The sequence below is a fragment of the Crocodylus siamensis genome, chromosome 2, assembly GCF_052110815.1.
Source record: "Crocodylus siamensis isolate JL-2025a chromosome 2, ASM5211081v1, whole genome shotgun sequence".
Lineage (NCBI taxonomy): Eukaryota > Metazoa > Chordata > Crocodylia > Crocodylidae > Crocodylus > Crocodylus siamensis.
In genome coordinates this window covers 204,335,422-204,357,237 of record NC_143396.1, presented here as the reverse complement: position 1 = coordinate 204,357,237, position 21,816 = coordinate 204,335,422, and positions in this window count along the sequence as shown.

Genomic DNA, 21,816 nt, shown 5'->3' with positions numbered 1-21,816 from the left:
CAAAGTAAAGAACTATTCACTGTATGTATGGTGGGAGTAGCTAGTTAAATTTTTGTGGGAAGGACTTCAGCAGAAGTGACCACTTAACTCCTGCACCAGACCACCTGGCATTTCTGCAGCTACCATTACCACCAGCTGTTACCTATGCATGTGCAGAATGGATCTGTATGTGGTCACTGCCTTGCAGGCCATGCTGATATGGCATCATGAGCTCATGCTTGGGATTGAATCACTGGTAGGCCATGGCAGCTGACTTGGTTTCAGCCATTCACAAAATAGGTACTAGCAGCCTAGCCATTCTTAAGGAATTCTGTAGGTCTCATGACAAAGTAATCTTTTAAGGGAAGGTCTAAATGAGAACAATATAATATTGGAAGATGGTACAACCTTTTCTGGCTTGTGCATCAAAGGGTATGTTTGCATGGTGCTGCCCTTTGCTACGTAGAGATACTCTGCATACATGAGCTGTTGAACAAGCATCACAAGAGCTGTTTGCCCAGTATTGCATCTAACCTAGCTGGCTGTTCAGAGCATTTCAAAAGTTCATAGACCCAGCTTCTGCTCTGGAAGCAAGAACACAAGGAGTGACTGAGGTATCTGCACAGCAACATTGGATACTGTTTGCTCAGTACATAGCATTGAACACTGTAAACCAGGGATGGGCAATTATTTTGGGTAGAAGGCCACTTTATGAGTTTTGGTGAGCTGTCAGGGTAGCCCCACCCCTTGCCAAGTGCCCCACCCCCTGGTCACCATCGTGAGACTAGACGTCCCGCCCCCTAACCCCTGATGTTTGCCACCAGAAATCTATCCCCTTGCCCCAAGAATGACTCCATTTGGGAAGGGGGTTTGCCAACTTGGAACCAGAAATAAAATCAAATTATATATTAAAAAAAACAAACTTTGACAATAACACATTTTACCAGTATTTTAAAAATATTTTTGTCCTGATTTGTGTGTTATATAATAATTACATTATTGCATAATAGCTCAAAATGAAGTCTTACTCTTGTATATTGTGGGGGGTGTGGAGGGGTGCGGGGTATGGGTTTTGTATGGGGAGGGTGTAGATGTGGGTGGGTGGATGGGTATGGGGTCTGTGGGAGAATGTGTTTGTATGTGTGAGTATGTGTGAATGTGTGTGTGTATATATGCAGTGTGGGGAAGGGTGTGGATGGGTATTGGGGTTTATGGGGTGTATGTGCATTTTTCCATATTGAATGCCATTAGGTTTTCATCCACCCACCTTGCAAGCCTATCAAGGTCGGCTTGGATCACCAACCTATCCTTAAGTGTGGATACTCTCCCCCAAAGTCTGGTGTCATCAGGAAACTTGCCAGTCCACTTTTGACACATGCGTTCAGATATTTTATGAAGACATTAAAGAGTGCAGGTCTGAAAATGAAGCTTTGGGGGGACACCACTGGTCACTGAGTGCCATGTTGATTCAGTTCCGTCAACTACCACTCTCTGGATCCGACCTTGGAGCCAGTTCCCCAGCCATCAGACTGTAGAGTAGTTGAGGCTGCAGTTGCCCAATTTTTCCATGAGGACATGATGGGACACCAGGTCAAAGGCTTTTTTAAAGTTCAAATATATGACATCAACCTCTTCCCTTTTGTCCAGGTGATATGCCACCTGGTCATAGAAGGAAATGAAATTGGTCAAGCAAGACCTACCCAGCTGACTTCCTGCCTCTTGAGCAGGGGCCTGGACCTGATGATTTTTCGAGGTCCCTTCCAGCCCTAATGTCTATGAAATCTAGCTAGCAGAATGGCATTTTCAAGGGTGGTTTAACCACATGGTAATGAAAGTGCATGACTGCATGGATGACAATCCATTGTTCCGAAAATATATAAACTGGCAAGGAGCTTCCACAGTACAGGTAAGCAAGTGGGAAGTAGAAGGATCAGAACATACTGAATTGGGGAATTGTAGAATGTCACTGAAATGTATCAAAACATGATTTTATCTCCTTAGGCTTCAGGAGTATCTTTGCTGCAGAGCACACTGGCTTGAGCCTACCTTAAAGGAGACACAGACTTTAACCAGATCTCAAATGTGCAAAACTCAAAGCATACATAAACCCAGGCATACATAAACCTCAGCTAACACAGAATCCAATTACTTCAGTGTAGTTTTGAAGATTCATACCCACTGAAGACCTGAATCTTCATATACAAATTGAAGGTTTCTATTGTCAGATTAAAACATACTTTCTTTTAGTCTAAGTTTTATGCCCCACTTCCCACAGTGCTAGACTGAAAGCAGTACAGTGACATTAAAACTGTTACACAGCTCAGTAATATATAAACATTGTTTTTTTACTTGAAGCAAATGGACGTATATTATCCAGTCCATATTTATGATACTTGAAAGAACAGGCTGGCTTCTTGATAAAGACTGTAATTATCTGCTAACCGTCTGCAAGTGTTGAGCCTTGGGTTCCCCTATTTCTAAGGCAATTAAAAAAAAGTTATAGGGAAAATAGAAGTAATGGTGCACTGAACATATGAATCTACATTGAAATGTTTATAGCACTTAAAGGAGCAGGATGGTAATTCAAAGCTTGATTCTTTCCTCTGCATAGTTCAGTCTAAAGACAGGGAGGGTCATTAGGGAATGCTTACAAGTTTAATGCTGCTGACAAGCAGCTTTAAAGCAAGCTTCTGGTTTCAGCTTCTCAACTGAGCCTCAACCTGTGGCAGGGCAGAACTCTACAACTTTTTTAATCCCCTTCCTTCTCCAGATGCGTTTCATATCACAGGAAAGGTTTGGAAAAATGGCAGGGCAAGGAATTCTGTGACACGTCATTATAGAGAGTTCACCTTTGATAAACTTGGTTAGTGCAGCTTAACTAACGCAAAAGGTCTGCATTGAGCAATAACACCCATTAATGAATCATTTATCAATTAAGCACAGTCCATGTCTGTTTTCTTCAATGATATTTCTGCAAAAACATTTTTTGTTGGATAAATATGCCAATTTATACTTATAGTGGAAAATTTAATTCTTCTGTAAAACTGAAATCTTGTCTTGTATATCAGAATTTAATTCTTCAAATATATACTGAGGCCAAATCATTTTAAGTCAGTGGAGATTACAGCTGGTTGAAATTCTCTCAGTAAAAATAAATGGCTTAAAAAGCCCTTTCAAAGACAGGGAATGAAATTATTTGCAAATGTTGGTTGTATTTGACAAATACTTTCAGATGAAAATGGAAGAAATATTTTTGAAGATGATAAAGCATTTTATTTCAACAATGTTGAGGAGAAAATTTTCATTTCAGAAAGGAAATGTTGCATTCTAGTATTTTTTAATGATTTTTTAAACTTTTAAATTTCAAAATAGCCATTTTGTTAAAACAATGGCCAAAATTCAGGAGGGACAGTGGGAGAAGAAGGAGTGACATAGCCAAAAAATTAAACAAAATGTTTATTTCAAGTGAAACAAAATGTTTCAGACCGTTCCCAAAATAGGAATTTTTGCCCCTTTCCCCCCCCGTTCAACTGCAGAATTTCTGTTTTGGTTCAATCCAAACCAGTTCTCCTCTCCCCTACCTCCACATGCAGATATTTTGGATGGGCTGCCAAATGGGAAAATCCAACTCTAGAAGAAACAACAGGAGGCATTAGACTGTAAGTGTATGTGTTATACTAAGGATTTTTTTTTCTTGCATGTACATAGATATAAAGTAGCAGGGACAGGAAAGCTTTCACCTTTTCAGGAGATGAGGAAGCAATTGTGGGGGCCAGGCATCTCACATTAAGGTAGGGATTTAAAGGACTTAAGAAGAAATGGGCTACATTATTCCAGTTTCTCAAATATAAATGAATAAAGCAAAATGTGATTCTAGGACATATACATATTTTCACAGTAATACTCCTTGTGTATGAGGACCAGGTCTTCATGACAGACTTCAGTCCATCAGATGACTTCCACTGAATAGCAATTAACTCCTTTACCCGATGTGAGAATAGAAACCTTTTCCTGAATATAGAGATATGAATTTTAATTAAGCAATTAGAAATATAAAGAAAATGTACCAGATGGCTTCACTTGTCAGACTGTTAAGTCAGGAAGCAAAGATGAAAGATTTTACTAATACTAGGTATTGAAATAATCTTTAGAAACCAAAACATTCGCACAGCAAATAAAACCCCCAAATCAAATTAATACAAATTCATTGTTTTTTCAAACTATTCAGGGTGCATCTACACATGCTGTTAATGCACAAAAATAAACTCCAGTTCAGCTTGTGCCAGTCACCTGCTCCCAGGCATAACATCTGCACATGAGCCCAGAACCACAGCAATCTGAGCCGAGGCAAAGCAGCCCTGAGCTGGCAAAGGGACTAAAGGTCAGCCCTGGGCTCCGGGTGGCAGCGTCAGGAGGCAGAGGGTCTGGCTGGGGTACAAAGGTGCTAAAATGCAGTGCTAGGCAGTAGGAAGCCCTTGCACTTTAGCATCCTCATGCCCCAAACAGCCCCTGCCACTGTTTACACCTGCATTTTGGCAGAGTAAATTACTCCACCTTAGGATAATACTGTCCCTGAGAGACTATTAAGTAGAGCAGAGTTAATTAATTTACTGTGCCCTAATACCAGTAAAACGCATGTGTTGATGCACCCTCAGTCATTTCAATTGTGCTTGTTTTCAAAATTCCTTTGAAAAAATCCATTGTATTAGATCAGGGTTGTCCAACTGGTGGCCTGGAAGGAGCCAGCATGCAGCTTTGGGCTCCAGTGACCTCTTTTCCAACTGTCCGAGGAGTCTATGTACCACTGGGGTAGCCCACATGAAGCCTGTATGAAGTGGAATCCTGGGGGAAGAGGTGCACCTGTCGGCATGCAGATCCCAGCCAAGATGAAGTTGGACAGCTGTGTATTACAGTAGATAAGTAGAGGCATGCACATTTCAATCCTCAGAGAAAAGGTTCAGACCCTAACACATACACTAGGTAAAAATCTGCTGCTGTACTAACATAGTTTACAGTCTAGTCTCAACTCAAAAATACATGGAAGGGAACAGTATCATTTATATAGCTCACAATTATACCCTCCCTTTTCAAAGCAAAATCCTGATTCACTACTAAGAGAAGAGTTCAGTCCAGCTCCCAACAAAGTTAATTAACATTTAATTAACTGAAACTAGAGTTAGATCAGGCCCTAAGTGATGGAAAAATTTGGTCCACAGCTTTGCTTTTAACTTGCAAGATTACATTTCAATAAGTGTTTGAATCATTGTAATTTGATATTGATTACTTTTTTACAGTTTAGCAGAGGCCTCTTGATTTTTGTTAATGTTCCAAAATTTTTCTAAAGATTATACCCTCTATTTTTATGTTCATGTTGTTCTCCCCGCTGCAGATCACAAAACTTCTGGAATCTTCCCCAACTTCAGAAAGAAGTATCCTTAACTAATTCTTGAAAGAGCAGACTTTGGTCTCAGTCCCACCCATTTAAGAGTAGGATTGAATTTACGTCTGTTCTAAACAAAATTAGAAACTATCCCAAAAAAGTTTTGCTGGGAATCTTTTCTGTTCTAAGAGTGCATCTAGACAAGTGTGTTAATATGCATTAGCCTAATTTAATGTGCATTATGGGTGCACGTGTAAATGTGAATACCCTTAATGTACATTAAAAATGGTGAAATTAGGTGAATCACACCTAAATCTGATACCTAAAAATGCACCTTGATGCAAATACAGGCATCAGATTTAGGCATGATTACCTAACGTGTATTAACACATGTATAGATGTGACCTGGAACTAACTGTAGTGCTGGGTCTGCCCAACCACTAGGGGCACATGGCAGGACTACAGGGACTTAGCACTAACTTTAGTGCCAAGTCTCTGAAAATGTAGACACCTACCAAAAATTACTTAATGCGCATAACATGTAGTCATGCTTAAATGCGCCCTATGGCCATGTGTAGACAAAACGAGAGGCATGTGTGCATGACACTTTAAAGTGGGCTAAATGCTTTTGCACTGCTTTAATGGTGTCAGTGTTTGCACATGTCAGCGGCATACTGCACATTAATTCCAGCCGCTGCAGTGTGATGTGCCTTAAATAACTTGAGGCACACAAACTAAAATTCCTTCAAGTAGTTTTAGTTTACTGCCCCTACAGCCATGGAGCAAAGCACTGGGCTCCAAGCAGCTCCACGACTGCAGGAAGCCCTGCAGGCAGCCTAGCAGCAGCCCAGAGAAGCAGGTTCCACTCAAGAAAAGCAGTGAGCCTGATTTTTTTTCTCCTCCTGGAGCCTGCCTGCTTGACCTGTGTGGGGGCCCAGTGCTTCCCTCTGCGGCTGTAGTGCCCCCCATGACCACTCGAGCTGGGTGCGTGCAAATGGGTGCTGCTTGGTGGGGGGGGGGGCCACCACTGCCGCAGAAGGAAGCACCAGCTCCCTGCCCCACCCCAGCCCACAGACTGCTCCGCCTGCTGGCAGCTCACCCTTCCCTCCCCGCCTAACAGGCAGGTAAGTCAGTGGAGTGTGTGCACGACACGGGGTTTAATCAGCCCTAAATTGCAGTGGTGTTTTTTAAAACCCACCGCTTCAATTTAGGGTCCCTGTTTCACCTACACATACCCTTAAGAGAATATTTTGCTTTGAAATAACCTTTCCCAGGACACCAAAAATATGAACTCAAAGCTACTATCTCTTAAAAAGCCTAAATTGCCAGATCCAAAGCTGCAACACAATTGATATACCATGATAAAGGCTACATAGCCTTTCAAATAATAAACAGCTTTATAAGTATTGGATATTTTTGCCATGGCAGGAATCTCCAAATCATAAAAATGAAAACAATTAATATTTTAAGTAATTGGGATACCACTGTAAATACGGTTATAATAAAGAGACAAATAACTAAACTTTAAGGGCTATTTCAGCATCCCTGTGTTTCAAAATGGTGGTGGGAGTGCTTTATCTAAATCTCGTTAAACAAACTTTAGTTCAAACACACCTGCCACCAATTTTAAGTGCAAGGAGGCTGATATATGAGATGTGGCAGCACTTTAATTAAAGTGGCTCCCAAAGCAGTTAACAAAGGTTTTGTGGAGATAGACCAGAATGACCCAGCTCAGATTTGAGTTGGGGGGCAGCACTTGGACCTGGCTACAACTGCTGCTTCTCCCTGGCACTCAGTACAGCATGGTAGAAGTAAAGTTGCTCACTGCTAAACACTATCGAACCCCTCCCTCACACCAGAATGGATCCAGTGGTTCTGTGCTGAGTTAGCCTGATGGGTGGGTGATGTGGACGACCATCCAGGATGCTGTGGTTGGGGGTGCGTCACATGCACACATACATGCACAGGCACCATGAGTAGCAGGTAGTGGTGCTAGCTTAGGGTGCTGCTCAGGGCTCCATGTGATGCCAGGGATAGAGGGCCTCGGTGGGGCAGGCTGTCCAGGATTCCACATGCAGGGGTGGCAGTGGCATCTGCTCCATCCTGGGTGGGGCAAGGTAATGCATGCAGAGAGCCCAAAGCTGGGGCCAGCAGCTCACAGAGGGGAACAGGGAGCACACTAGCTAAGTTTCACCTGCACATGGCCGGTTGCATGTCAGGTCCTGAAGGAGCCCCGTGGCAGCTGCAGGGCACCAAGGCCTCCATACAAACACTTGTTGGCTGCTCATTGCATGCTCCAGCTCCCTCTGATTCGGCTCCATGGGGGCTGCAGTTAGTGGTCCCTGCCACAGGCAGATGCCCTACCTAGCTCCCCGGCCCATCAGATGGAGCCTCCCTGTAGTAAGGCAGCAGTGTCAGTGACTGGTGGGGAGACACTGGGACACCAAAATACATATTTCCTCAGGATACTATTTTTCCCAAGGCCAGCTCTGGCTCCATGGGCTATAGGCTGCTGACCCCTGTTCTAAACAATAAAAATTATGAGCCTGATGCAAGCCAATTGATACAATGACTGCTACTGACTTCATTGGGCTTTGGATCACCTCCATATGGTAATTTACTGGCAAACTACAGCAAGACCTATTTACAACCATTCTTTGCTCATTTCTGCATAAACTGAATACTTATTTTAGTCATTGGGATTACTCATGTGATTACAGGCTATGTTATTCATTCTATAGCCATCAGCTTAACAGTCATTGTTACAAAACACACTATTTTCTTGTTTAATCATTGTACTATATGTACAGACATGAAACTATAGTCTAACATAATCTTTGGTATAATCATGACGGAAAAGTTTCCATGAAATAAACTGATTAAGTCCTATTCCTTTCTATTGCATGGATCACTCCCTCTCTCCTTTATACTACTGGATTTTTTTCCTTCTACGGTCTCAAGATACAAATTGACAAGCAGACTTATTTCCCAATATCAGTATTTGAGATGTAAAAATAGGTTCGGTATAGCACATGATTTATGCTATACTGCATGATAGAAATGATAGATTTAATACAGGCAGGCAAGCTTCTTTGGGTAGATGTGATATCTTTTATTAGACCAACTGAGTAGTTGAAAAAAGTTCTTTAATACAGATAATAATTAAGATAATACAGGAGCATCCTGTTATTCTCTGCCAAGAGAGTGAATGGATTCTTTTAGGAGTTACAGGAACTTAGGAGTCAATCAGATTCAGGAAGCTGACCTTAAGCATGACAGGAGACTGATATTTCCTGCTGGTTGCCTTGGGAATGTTTTGAAACACATTTTTTGAGTTGTTTCGAACTTTCCTGTCTTTGTTTAGACAGTATTGTCTCTCAGAGTATGAACAAATTCTCATGTAAGGATAATTTGGAGTAATTTTAACTGAAGAGTTGAATCACTTTACTTTGAACCTGAGAATGGCATACTTGGAGTATAAAGATTGACTTGGCTATATTAGTAACCCATTATCATTGCAAGGGATGCACAGAGGTAGAAAGATAACAGAACAGGAACAACAGCATACCTCTCTTTCTCTCCCTCCCCTACTCTCTCAAAGGAAAGCAAACGTGCAAAGTCAAATACTTAAAACTTAGGAAGTGCCAGTATTTAAACACAGATCCTCTTAGAAACAGGTGAATTTTTTTTTTTTTTTGAAAGGTTCAGAAAAAACTGAAGTTCCTCTTGAAGTACAGCCCTGGCATGGAAAATTTCAGCCTGAATGGTGTAAGTTTGGCAAAGTTATAAACCACTTAGACACAGAGACTTATAATGGCAGGGGTCAATCAAATGTTACCTGTAAGCTTCAGTAGACTCCACTTATAATACCACGTTTCTATGACAGTCATGGAATTATGGATCATATATCTTAGACCATTTAAACTAATCAGGAAACTGTTGATGTTATTTGATAAAATATGGCTTATAGTTCCACAATGAGGAAATATGGTCTAGTGATTAGATCAAGGTCCTGGGAGACAGGAAACCTGAGTTCTATTTCTGGCTCTGCCAAATGATGTGAAGTATGAGCTTGTTCAGGAATCTTGAACAAACTGGAGGAATATCAGAACACTGGATCCATTACCCTTCACTATTTAGGAAAACTGGATCCAGGTCCAGACTTTATGATTTGGGACTGCCTATAATGTGCAAGTTCAAAACAGCAGATCCAAAGAACCCCATGTCATGGGGAAATTTGGACTGAAAACCAATCTTTACAGCTGGAAACCTTCTCTAGTGTTTGTGAGGGACTTCAAGATCCCCAGAGCTTGTGAAAGGTAATAATAATAATAATAATAATAATAATAATCCCACAAGACATTATAGAATCTTGTATACTGTACTGCTGGGATCTTATGTTTTCTACTGATACTGCTGTTGCATAAACCTTCATAATGCAAGACAATGAAGAACAGATTCAGCTTTTCCATTCCCTGTAGGATAGATTCTGCCACCTTCACTCACATTTAATAATGCCTTTTTCCCATGACCAGTTTCAATCAGGCAACTCCTGGAAGGAAGCACTATTCAATGGAACTATGGCTGTATCTAGCCCTCACTGAATTTGCTAAAAATCTAGTGGTTTGTACAGGATCTTTAAACAACTTTATAAATTGACCTCCAGAACATTAGTCCTGATTAATATTCAAGACCTACAGACATAAAAGCTTCAGGGAATGCTCAGAACAAACTAATCTGTTGAGCTAATCTACTAATTTTCGAGTCTGCCCCTTTTGGATTCTTCTATTTCTATGTCATGATTTTTGTCTTTCCTCTCTCTGATTTCTCCCTGTTGTAATGTCTGTTGAATGAATTTGTGTTGTGTGAAAGGCCAGTGAATTGAACAATAGAGTTTATTTACTACTGTTTGTACCAAAATAAGGATTTCTCCTTTTGTCCTAATTCTTAAATCTCAGACTCATTTCTGTATTTCAAGGCACTGTACAGTGTATCTATTGTTACCAGTTCCAGTGAATTCCTTGAGAGCCTTTATTTGGTAATTATTAGACTTTCCTTTCACCAAAAGAAATATATCAAAGCATCTTCTCCTTTACTTTTGTGAACTGTGAGCAAAAAGCAATTTTTAGAAGTGTGTACATTAAACCAGTAATTTTTCTATCAAAATATGTCAAATATATAGGTCAGATCTCTGGTCTGATCAGAAAGGAGCTGTTGTGAGAATTATTGCATACTTTCAACAGAAATCTAAACTAGCTTTGGATAATTTAAATCCAAATTATTTCTGATTGTACATAGAGGTGATAGCATATGTTTTTTGTTCAATGACTGGAGGAACACTGCTCATAGAGTCAAGTTCGACCAAGATTTCTAGTTAAAAACTCTGTTCTCATATGAACAGCACTCTCAATGAATAGTCCTGCTATTAAAGTGGTATGCTAGATACTCACTGGAAGTGGTTGCAAATGTGTGAGCTAGTTTAAAATGAGAGCTCTTTATTCCTGTTTCCAGATACCTCATTTTGACTGTTCAATCTATCTTTTGCATTTAGTTTAATTACAATTCATATCTTAAGTAAGAGCAAATAGGGGCTAGCATTCTGATCCACTTCATTTACTTAGAAATGCTGTGGGTAGGAGAAAATGTGAGCCTATTAATGCAGAAGTAAAGCTGTTGAAGAAATATGGACGCAGTTCACTGTATAACTAAAATTAAAATCCTTTTTCAAATGGACAGAGGACTATAGCTCTGCATCTTAGCCCAGTCCTAACCACTAAAGAAAGAAAGGCTTGAAATCATACATCAACATACAATTGGTAGCAGAAGGAAGGAAAATTAATGTTTCTTTTATCTCCTTATCTCCAAATGGTAGGAGAGCTTAAAAATACAAACTAAGGGTAAATGCAACTTGTTTTTGTACTTCTGCTTTTCATTTAAAATATTTTGAACTATAATTGAAACAGCAGGAGAAATTAATTTCGATATGAAATGCTTCCATGCAATGATTTGCAACTAATAGCTATTTGTATATTTTGATTATAGGAACTGCAGCTATACAGTTTTTACAAGGTTTGAGGTCAAGGAATTTATAATGATTCTTATGCCCAAACTGGCCTCATCATGAAGTGATTATCACTGATATTACAATGTCAGGACCAAAAAACACTCTGGAAATAACATACAAGCCTGTGCTGCAGCCGGTTTTCAAACTGAAACATCTTAGCAGTTTCAAGGCTTTAAAAACTATTTCTTTGAAAGGGTTCTGCATGCAAAAGCTTAGGTTTCCTTAATAAAACATTTATTTTTAGCAGAATTTGGCAAAAAACCCCTACACAACACTGTCTTAAAATTTCCTTTCTGTGCAGCTCAGTAACTAAGCCACAGCTTAAGTTATTAATACCATTTGAAGCTGAAAAAATGCATTCATGCTGAAAAGCTGACTAGTAAAAGTTTTAACCTAATATGATCTGAAGCAGCTGGAGTACCTCACAAAAACCAGATTTTATAATGGAAGACCCATCTCAGCTTCCATTATAAGTAGCATTAATAGTACAGCTATAGAAACAATTGTTCCTCAAGCTGTCGGTGGTCTGATTACATCAGTATCTTTTTTTGTAAATCCGGAACAGTCTTTGATGGTTTTGGATATCATTTTAATGTATAGACATCCTTTGCAGATGCTAAAAATGGCATTTGTTAACGTCTTTAATAAATAAAGAGACCAGGGCAAATCCTGTCTCATCTGTAATCTGTTCATGCTATTCTAGTCCTCTCATATCATTCCATTGGGATATTGTGGATATGCAGGGAGGCATACATTTTGAAAATGCCTTGCAAAATGGTTCTCCTGCTAGAGAGAATTTCTTGCCACTTCCCACACTGTCCCCAGTGTAAGGTGCGCCAAGAATAGGACTAGAAATGGAGGGAAATTTGAAGCAGATGGGATGGGGCTGGAATTCACCAGCCTACTGCCATTCTGCCCAAACACACATTCATAGAATTTCCCACGCATGGCTACCATAACTCAGAGAAGCCCCTTCTTGCTCTAAATCAGACTAGAAACACTCCATCATTGGGCCAAAAATGCAGAGAGAAAGTAACTAGAACAGAAAGGCATCTTTGGCTTCCAAATTGCAGACTGTTCCTCTGCTGCTGTCTCTCTTGCAAAGCACAGATTCTGCCTCACTGTCCACTGATACAGAGTTTCTGCCCCAAGTCAAGATCCTAATAGCTATTTTACCCAGTGATGAGGAATCGCGTGACACTGAATAGTACAGACCCGCATGGAAGCACCTAATTTTCTTTTCATCCTTTCCAAGGCTGAAAAGAGGCTACATGCAAGAGAGATGGGCATAAGGAATCCTTCCCTCCCACACGGAAGGAGAGATAATGTGTGTATTCCACAACAGAGCTACTAGTGCACAAGAGAATAAATACACTGTTAATCTGTGCTATTGAGAATCCCTGGCTCTTCCCTTTTCCTTGTTGCACCCTACGCCCAATCTTTGCACAGCAGTGGTGGCTTTCTCCACAATGTTCAGGAGTTAGACTTTGGCAACCTGCCTACCCCTGCTTCACTGGTACTGTTTTCTGACACTGTGAGGCAGCATTTGGCCCCATGATGTAATCAGCATAAGCTATGATAAAAGAACTATAGCACTGATATAGCACAGGCATAATACTAGCACAGCTATCTCACATCTGGTATTTAAAATGCACATCTCAACAGAGAGCATTTGTAATTTATAATCCTCACAGAGAAGTGCAATCGTGATAGCACAATTAACATGGCACAAGTTTATTTAAAAAAAATAGTAAAAACAAACTAGTGAACAGGCTAGTCTCACAATATCCAGCCATTAGTAAGCACATAACAGATGGTATCTCATTTTTAGCTATAGGCAAAATGCCAAATGACATGACTAAATAGAAAAAAAATCCCTATAGTATTGCATTTTTGTGCCTATTGAGCAGAGAGACTGAAAAGCAGGAACATTTTTAATAACCTTTCTTTGACAAGCTTAAAGCCATTTAATGCTGAAACCTGTCTGAGACAGAAAACCAGGAGAATAGGCCTCCAGAGAAAGCTTGCTGCTGCACAGCTTCACCTCCCAGCAAAACACATTATGCAGCAAAGCCACATAATACTAACTTTCCATTAAAGCATGCACACACACACAATCACTACCACTACAAAAACAAAACCCTCATCGCCTTGCAGTAGTGACCTTTCAGTCTAGTTGCTATAGTATTTATTGACTGAAAAGTTGCATCTATGGATAATAGATGCCTGGCTTAGAAACTGAAAGTCTCCTTTATGATGCAGGGGACAGAGCTTTTACAGTCCAGTGAAAAGAATGAAGGCATCTAGAAATGACCAAGCAGCATGAAATAAATGGCTTCTCACAATAGTTATACTTAAATGTTTTCTGCTTATGTAGTAGTTTCCACGTGAAGATCTCAAAGTAATTCATAACAAATATGAAGCTTCTCACCCTGAAACCATTTCAAAACAGGGAGATATCTCAGAGGTGCTGATAAACTGATAAACACTTAGAGTTATTTGACAAATAGATTAATCAGTTAAACACAGGGTGAGACTTGGGACTTTTCTGGCCCTTTTTTGTATCATTAGTAGCACAAAGAATCAGAAAGTAGTTAGGTCTTTCTATCTTGGGATGTACCTGGCAGCAGGAAGTTGCACCTGGCCTAACTGGCACACATCTGATACCCACTTGGAGCACACTGTAGAAGTGTGACTACATTCTGGCAATTTCCCAGTTGACTATTTGGAGACCGTGGCCAGAAAATACAGAAAAAGAACACCAGCAAGATTGTTCAACCTTTATCTAACTTGTGGATCAGCCAAGAACTAGCCCCAGAATCAAGATATTGCTGGCTTTGTGGCCCACCTTTCTCTCATCTGCATCTAACAGATATTAGGAACAGCTAAGAATCTGTGCTAATAAGGTTAAACGAGTCCCCTCCCAACCCTAAAAAAGGCTTCCCAATATAGCAAGTCAGTAGCAAAGCCAGTGGCATGATTACAGAATGAGGTCTGTTAACTCATGTCTAGAAACTTGTGACTCCTAGAAAAACATATTTTAACAAAATATGAACTTTAACTATGGTATATTTATATTTATGACCTAGAGTGTTGGTGTCCAAACAAACTACAGCCAGAATGCTTTGTGGAGCTAGAAGTTACAATTAACCAACTGTTTATAGCTTGCCTTAAAAAGGGGGCCAAATTCTGGTTCAGTGTAATCTATGCTGTGTTCACTGGTGGCTTTTACTGTTTGTTTGCTTTTTAATCCAAGCTCCCTTGCATGCCACTATATAAAAACCTCTGCTTTGTTTCTTAAAGTAAATTTCTAGATTTTCGTTCCTGAAGAAAAGATTAAAAAGCATGAAGCCTTAAGAGTCCTGAACCAGAAAGCAAATAAACCTGAATTATATTTTTTCCCTTAATCTTGTGACTTCTGGGGGCTTGGCTCATGAGTGCTGAATGATCAGGTTTATGAATTAGGATGGGGGTTGATTCTAGAGAATGCTGCAGAAATTGGCCCACCAAGTGGCATTTTTGTATTTTAAACATGTGAACCACTCTACAAATTCAGAAAAAGAATGCTCAAAAGGTGAAACAAGTCCATGGTCTTTTTTTCCAGCAGACAGTCCAGTGTTGGTCTGAATTGTACATAATCTTCTGTAGTTCATGTCTGCTGGTACTGTCTGCTGCAGCATATTAAACTAATAAATGATATTTGTTTTCCAAAGATTCAGCTAGTAAGAACATTTGTATGGAGACCGGGCATCTTCCCCTTGAGTCAAGGGTTTCAACTTGTCTCAGCTGTTTCATTTTCTTCTCATCAGTCCACAGTGTTTCTGCTATAATAATCTAAGCTCTCCCTTCCTCCTGTTTCTTTGTAAGGACACAAGGGTAAGGAAGCAGCTTGCAGACTGGGTAGTCGTGATTTCAGTGGTTTTTTTAACCCTTGCTCTGCTAGGTAGAAAATAACCCCAATGAAGAGAGTTTCCTCTCTTTGAAATTAAGCTGTCAGCCACACACAGTATAGAGCCTGATTTTGCCAAACATGCTTACATAGGCCTTATTCCTTGAACAGTCTTATAAAAAATAGCACCACACATCATGTAAGATAAAAATAAGCATGAGTAAAGGTGCCAAAAACTAGCATGTAAGACTTATTATGCATGTAGGATTCAGCTTTATTATAACATTTTCTATACATATTTGCCTGTATTTGTCAATAGGCTTTAAAAATACATATCAAATATAACTGAATACTGCTGTTTTTCCTAGCCTTGCATACATTACAGATCTGCTTTTCAAGCAGCATTCAAAATGGAGGTTGCTCATTTGCATATTCAAAAGATCAGTAGTGTATCCAGGAATGGCAATTTTGGCTGTACTCTGCATGTTCACTGAGCTCTCACCTCACTGCCTTGTCAGGATGGGCTTTTGCTGATCTGACCTCAGCAGCTGATCAGGACAGGGTCTGGCCAAGTCCCTGCTTTCCTGTGCTTTAGAGCCCAGAGAGTGAACATTGTTGCAGTTCACCCTTCTCCTCCCTCCCTCTCTCCTCTGAATTCAGCTGCAAGGGAAAGGAGGGCACACAGGCGGCAGCAGCTGCAGCACTCACCCCGAGCTCCAGAGCTGCGGGAAAGCAGGGGCTCCAGCCAGGCCCTGTGTCAAGAGTTCACATGCAGCAAAGCCAAAGAGTGTGTGTGCGACCATGCTGTCACACCCCATCTGCATCTGCCCCCTGAAAAAAATTCTAGCTTGTAAAAACCGCGTTAATTCAGGAATCTGCTGGTTCAGGAAACTGCATGTGTACTCATTTCAGATGGCTTGGCCTTGAAGCTATGACCTTTAAGTTGCTTGTAATGAAGTTCAGTATTAATCAGAACATTTTCTTCCTCGTTTTAATGTAAAAATGCATGTGATGCTGATGAGAGGAATTTTTCATCCATTGGACAACTCTCCTACCTAACTCCCCTACCTCAGTTGTTATAGTTGCTGTTTTAGTGTATATGGTCTTATACTGCAGTAGTCAGTTCAGTTAAGATTCTAGCAAGAGTGAACTCTTACCCTTTGCTGACACAAGTGACTTAGTTTTGCTGTGTAGCACAGGTAGTGACTAGTATCCAACTGTTGAGTGTTGAATGCAAGGTATGGTGCAGTGTGTAGTAGCATGGTGGTGTGTGCACAGGCATTTGACTGGATGGGAGGTGGACCCAGCAAGTATCTGATACAAAGTTTAATGATGGGAATTGTTGCAGACTGCACAAGGTAAGTGAGAATTTGGACAATATGTGGTCTGAGCCTTTGCTTGGTATAAAATTTGTTGGTGAAGGGGCTGAAGCGTGAAGTGATTGGATGAGTAAGATGGGGTATACGATTTTGGAGTAGTTAAAGAGTTGAACTTGTGTGTTGATGGGGATGGGTCTACTCCAGAAAGGGAGAGAGCATCTGATCCATGAGGTGTGCTGATTTGTTCCAGATTCTGTTGCTGTCCTGAGTGATAATGAGGTGAGCTCGTAGAGAATTGACCGTGGACATAGTTCTTCTCTAATTGAGCCCTCAGTAGTTCTCTGCATGATATTCCTAGAGCCGCAGCAATCATAGCTTGTGGTAAAGTATCACCCTATCCCTGATCTCAGGGTGGAGGACTTAGCCTCTGCTTTCTGTTGGGGATGCCCAGAAAAAGTAAAGCTAAGGATCTACGAGTCAGGAGGCGTGGTGTATATTTATCTGATGGTCCGACTGAAATATTTACTTCAATGTGGTTCAACATCTGACTGTAAAGAGGGTTGCTGTGTGTAAGCTCTGTAATAGCTGACCATTTGAAAGAGAAGAGACTGTTTTGCATGAAAGAAAGAGCATGACATTGCGAATCTGTGCGCCAGTGGTTTGTTATCTCTCAGTGTTTCCAACCTGAAAGTTACTGTGTGACTCTGGTAAATGAGGGTTGTTCAAAAAGTATTGAGCCTGATGCTGTAGGAAACAAATTATTTTATTTACATGGGTTTCTGCTTAATCTCCTTTGAAGTATGCTCCATCTGTAGCCATACACTTCTCCCAACGTTTCTGCCATTGTTAGAAGTACCTCTGATGTGCAATTTGTGGAATCGCTAAAAGCTGCTCAGTCACATCTTGTTTTATGGTTTCCACATCACAAAATCTTTTTCCTTTCAAGGTTTTCTTTAGTTGAGGGAAGAGAAAAAAGCTGCATGGTGCCCTATCATGTGAATATGGAGGCTGTGGCACTTGTGGGACATGGTGTTTGGCTAAAATTTGGCTAAAAATTGCTTCATAAGCTGTGCTGAGTGGGCAGGCATGTTGTCATGGGGAAGAATCCAAGAGTCGAACACCCACTTTTCTGGTAATTTTTCTGGTCGTTTCATTCCCAAATCGCCAGTTAGAACTGAATGACATGAACCAACAGAAATTCCAACTTCTTCTGCTATCTCTTGGACAGTCAGTTGCCTGTCATTTCAAACCAAACTGCAAACCACTGCCACATTTTCATCGTTTTGTGATGTTGAAAGGCATCCAGAACGACCATCACTTTCAACCAATGATCATCCTTCTTTAAACCAATCATACCATTTGAAAACTCTTGCACAGCTCATAGTGTCATCAACAAATGCTATTTTAGGTAATTCAAACGTTTCACTCGATGTTTTCCTGATTTTCATGCAAAATTGAAGCACACGCATTGTTCTGGACACTCTGACATAACAAAAGGGGACGCAAAACACAAACGATCTTACCTCAATCACTGGCCACAGAAAACTGGGGAAACACCATGAGCTGCAAACCTGTCCAGAGGAATCCCACCATGTGCAGACATGTTCAGCAAAGCCACGCTTCCCACCCAATACTTTGTACCACAAATACATGTTCAGTCTCAATACTTTTTGAATAGACCTTGTATGTTAATATCACTTTTTTTTAATCTTCTATCCTGTTTTATAACTTGTATTCAATTATATCTAACAATAGATTTACATTTGGTTTAATATATTCCTGTGCATGTGCTTATTTTATGCTCTTTTATGAAGTCTCACGTAACACCCAGCCGATATCCAACCTAAGCTTTCACTCTTAGTTTTCCTGGGTAAACCTTATGGCTCTTGACCACTCCTTTCACCTCAGTATTTTAATTAGTTCCCTGCCCATCCCAAAATAAATTAATCTGTGGACTTGAGTTAAATTATTGTGTTTTACAATGCCAGATAATCAGTGGGTACCAGTAAGAATACAATATTTCTCAGTGATTGAGGCATTATTGTATCTCAGTAATCTAGGACCATTCCAAGCCTACAGCTAAATGCTATGCAACCAAGCAGAGTACCTAGGTTTGGAAAAGGGCATGTTCTGAGTAGGACAACACAAGAGAAGAAAACACCTAATCTAAGCTTGATGGAGTGACTTGGCAGAGCCCATACAGCAGGAAAAACTGCCACCAGCATACCTAGAACTCCACTCTATAGGAAATTGCTGGTGGCTCAGCAGATGTGATGTCTTTGACCATATGACTTCACCATACTTTGTCTGTCCCAAACCTTAGGACAATAGAAAAGTAGAACTGGATTAGACTATATGAAGTTATTTAGTTCAGTGCCCTTGCTCAAGGCAAGATCATCCTTGTATAAACCATCCCAATCAAGTGACTGTATAACCTGCTTTGGACAATTTCCATGGCTGGAAATTACACATCTTTTCTAGGTAGACTGTCCCGTGCTTAACCACTCACACAGTCAGAAAGATTTTTCTAATCTCTAACGTAAATTGCCTTTCTTACATTTTGAGGCTCTTGCTCCTAGTCCTGCCCCTACAGGCAAAGAGAAAAGTCTCTTCATAATGGCCTTTCAGGTATTTGACCACTATTATAAAATCCTTCCTTAGGTCTTCTCTCCAAACAAGGTAACCCCAGTTCTTTCAGTTTCTCCACAAAAAGCATGTTTTCCCAGGCCTCTAATCATTTTTATTGTTCTCCACTGGATTCTTTACAATCTGTCCACATCTTTCTTCTAGTGTGGGGCCCAAAGCCGGACACAATACTCCAGATGACACCTGCCAAATAGAGTGGCAGACTCACTTTCCTTCATTTGCAAGAAATGCTTCTGTTAATACAACCTAGCATGCCGTTGGCTTTTTTTGCAACAAGAGCATACTCTTGGCTCATATTTCATTTACAGTTTGCTGAAACCCCCAGGTCTTTCTCTGAAGCCTAGCTAATCATTCTCTTTATCTTGTTAGAGGCTTGCATAGAGTTCTAGAAAGTTGGATTCTGTAAACTTCTACTGTGAGACATCACACCTGCCCTCATTTAAATGCAATGTGGGGTTTGACTTCTTGAGTGTTACAAAATGTGGCTTGATTTGCATGGTATTATTCTCAATGTACCAAATTTTCTCTTTCGCTTTATCTTCATTGGTTTAAGCATTGTCCAGAAACCTGCTAGTATGAAGAAAGGTGAATCAGTGAGGAGACAAAGACCATCTCAGCTTCTCCCAATGCTATGCTCCTAGTCACAAACACAAGCGTTGTACTTTCTGTTCAGCCCTAAGAGGTAATGTGATGAAACATACAGCAATACTCTCTGATCTAAAATTGAAAACAAGATACTAGCCTCTAGCATTATCAGTCTGGAATCCTTGTACAAGCAAAATGTTTGTTTTGAGGGTCCAACATGAGACACTTTGAATAGAGACAGGTTCTTAGGAACTACTCAGCATCCAGCCTTTGGACATTTAAACTGGACTCCCACAGATCTAGACAGTGGATTCTTAATCGTTTTAGAAAATATAGATCTAGGCCTTACAGTTCAATCTTGGTTGGTCTCTGGGCTGGCAAGGATTTAATGTGGGAGCACAAATCTATGCCAGACATAGGGACTTCCAACAGGTGGGAATGAATAGGGTTAAAATTGGGCCAAAGGCTCCTGCACCTTGACAATGTCTAATAAATTGACTGGGCCTAGTATAGGGAACAACTGTGAAAAGTAAGTGTTGTGGTTATTTCTCTCTCATTTAATAACACGGTGAGATTTTTATTCCTGTTACATTATACTCCTCCATTCTTATACACAAATTTCTATTTAATAAATTATATTAAAGGACCAGTGGCAATCAATATGATGATTTCCTTCTGTGTGCCCTTTTCCATTCTTTAAAAAGGAAGAATGATGAATTCTTGTCATATTCTCTTGTTTTTGATCCCTTTTCTGGTTTCTTTTTCCAGGCATGCTGAATTGCTTGGAGATAAAGGTGTGCTGTCACTATATTGCAGATGCAGTGCCACATCAAAAAGAAAGGAATTACATTCGTGTGTGAAGGTCTTTGAGAGGGTCTCTCTCCTGCAGTATCACTTGAGAGGCTTAAATTTTTTTCCATTAAAGAGAGGAGCATTTGTGAAGGGCCTTCTAGAATTGGAATTCATGACTGAGACATCTCTGGGCTTGATGAATACTGATTAGCTTTATGTATCTCTTGGATTTCTATAATATTTATTTTCTTTCAAGAACAGACACACTCTGCACAAGTATATTCTTGCTCAGAACATCCTTTGAGATTCTGTAATGGGAAAGAGCTAACATTTTTAAGCTCTTTTCTTTGCCTTCTGAAATAAGGGAATAAATGCTGTTCCACTATATTACTTGGAGAGCTGAATAATATTGTCATAAAACTTATACTCCATTCTGGTCATTGCATTTAATATTTCATAGATTTCATAGACATTAGGGCTGGAAGGGAAGTTGGAAGATCATCAAGTCCAGCCTCATGCCCAAAGGGCAAGAAGTCAGCTGGCGTCATAGGATCCCAGCAAGATAAGCATCCAATTTGCTCTTAAAGGTGTTCAATGTAGGTGCTTGAACCACCTCCGCTGGGAGGCTGTTCCAGACCTTGGGGGCTCGGACAGTAAAGAAATTCTTCCTTATGTCCAGCCTGAAATGGTCTTGTAGCAGTTTATGACCGTTCAACCTCATCATCCGTTGGGGTGCTCTGGTGAACAAACGTTCCCCCAGATACTGGTGATCACCCCTGATTAACTTATAGGTGGCCATCAGATCACCCCTGAGCTTGCGCCTTTCCAGGCTAAAGAGCCCCATGGCTCCCAGCCTGTCCACGTAAGGTCTGTTTTCCTGACCTCTGATCATGTGCGTGGCTCTTCTCTGAACTCTCTCAAGCTTCTCCACATCCTTTTTGAATTGTGGAGCCCAAAACTGGACACAGTACTCCAGCTGCGGCCTCACCAAGGCCAAGTACAAGGGGAGAAGGACATCCTGGGATTTGCCTGAGAAGCATCTATGGATGCAAGCCAGTGTTTTGGTTGCTTTACTAGCTGCAGCATCACATTGCAGGCTCAGGTTCATCTTGTGGTCAATCATGACCCCCAAGTCTCTTTCGTCCATAGTGCTAGCCAGCGT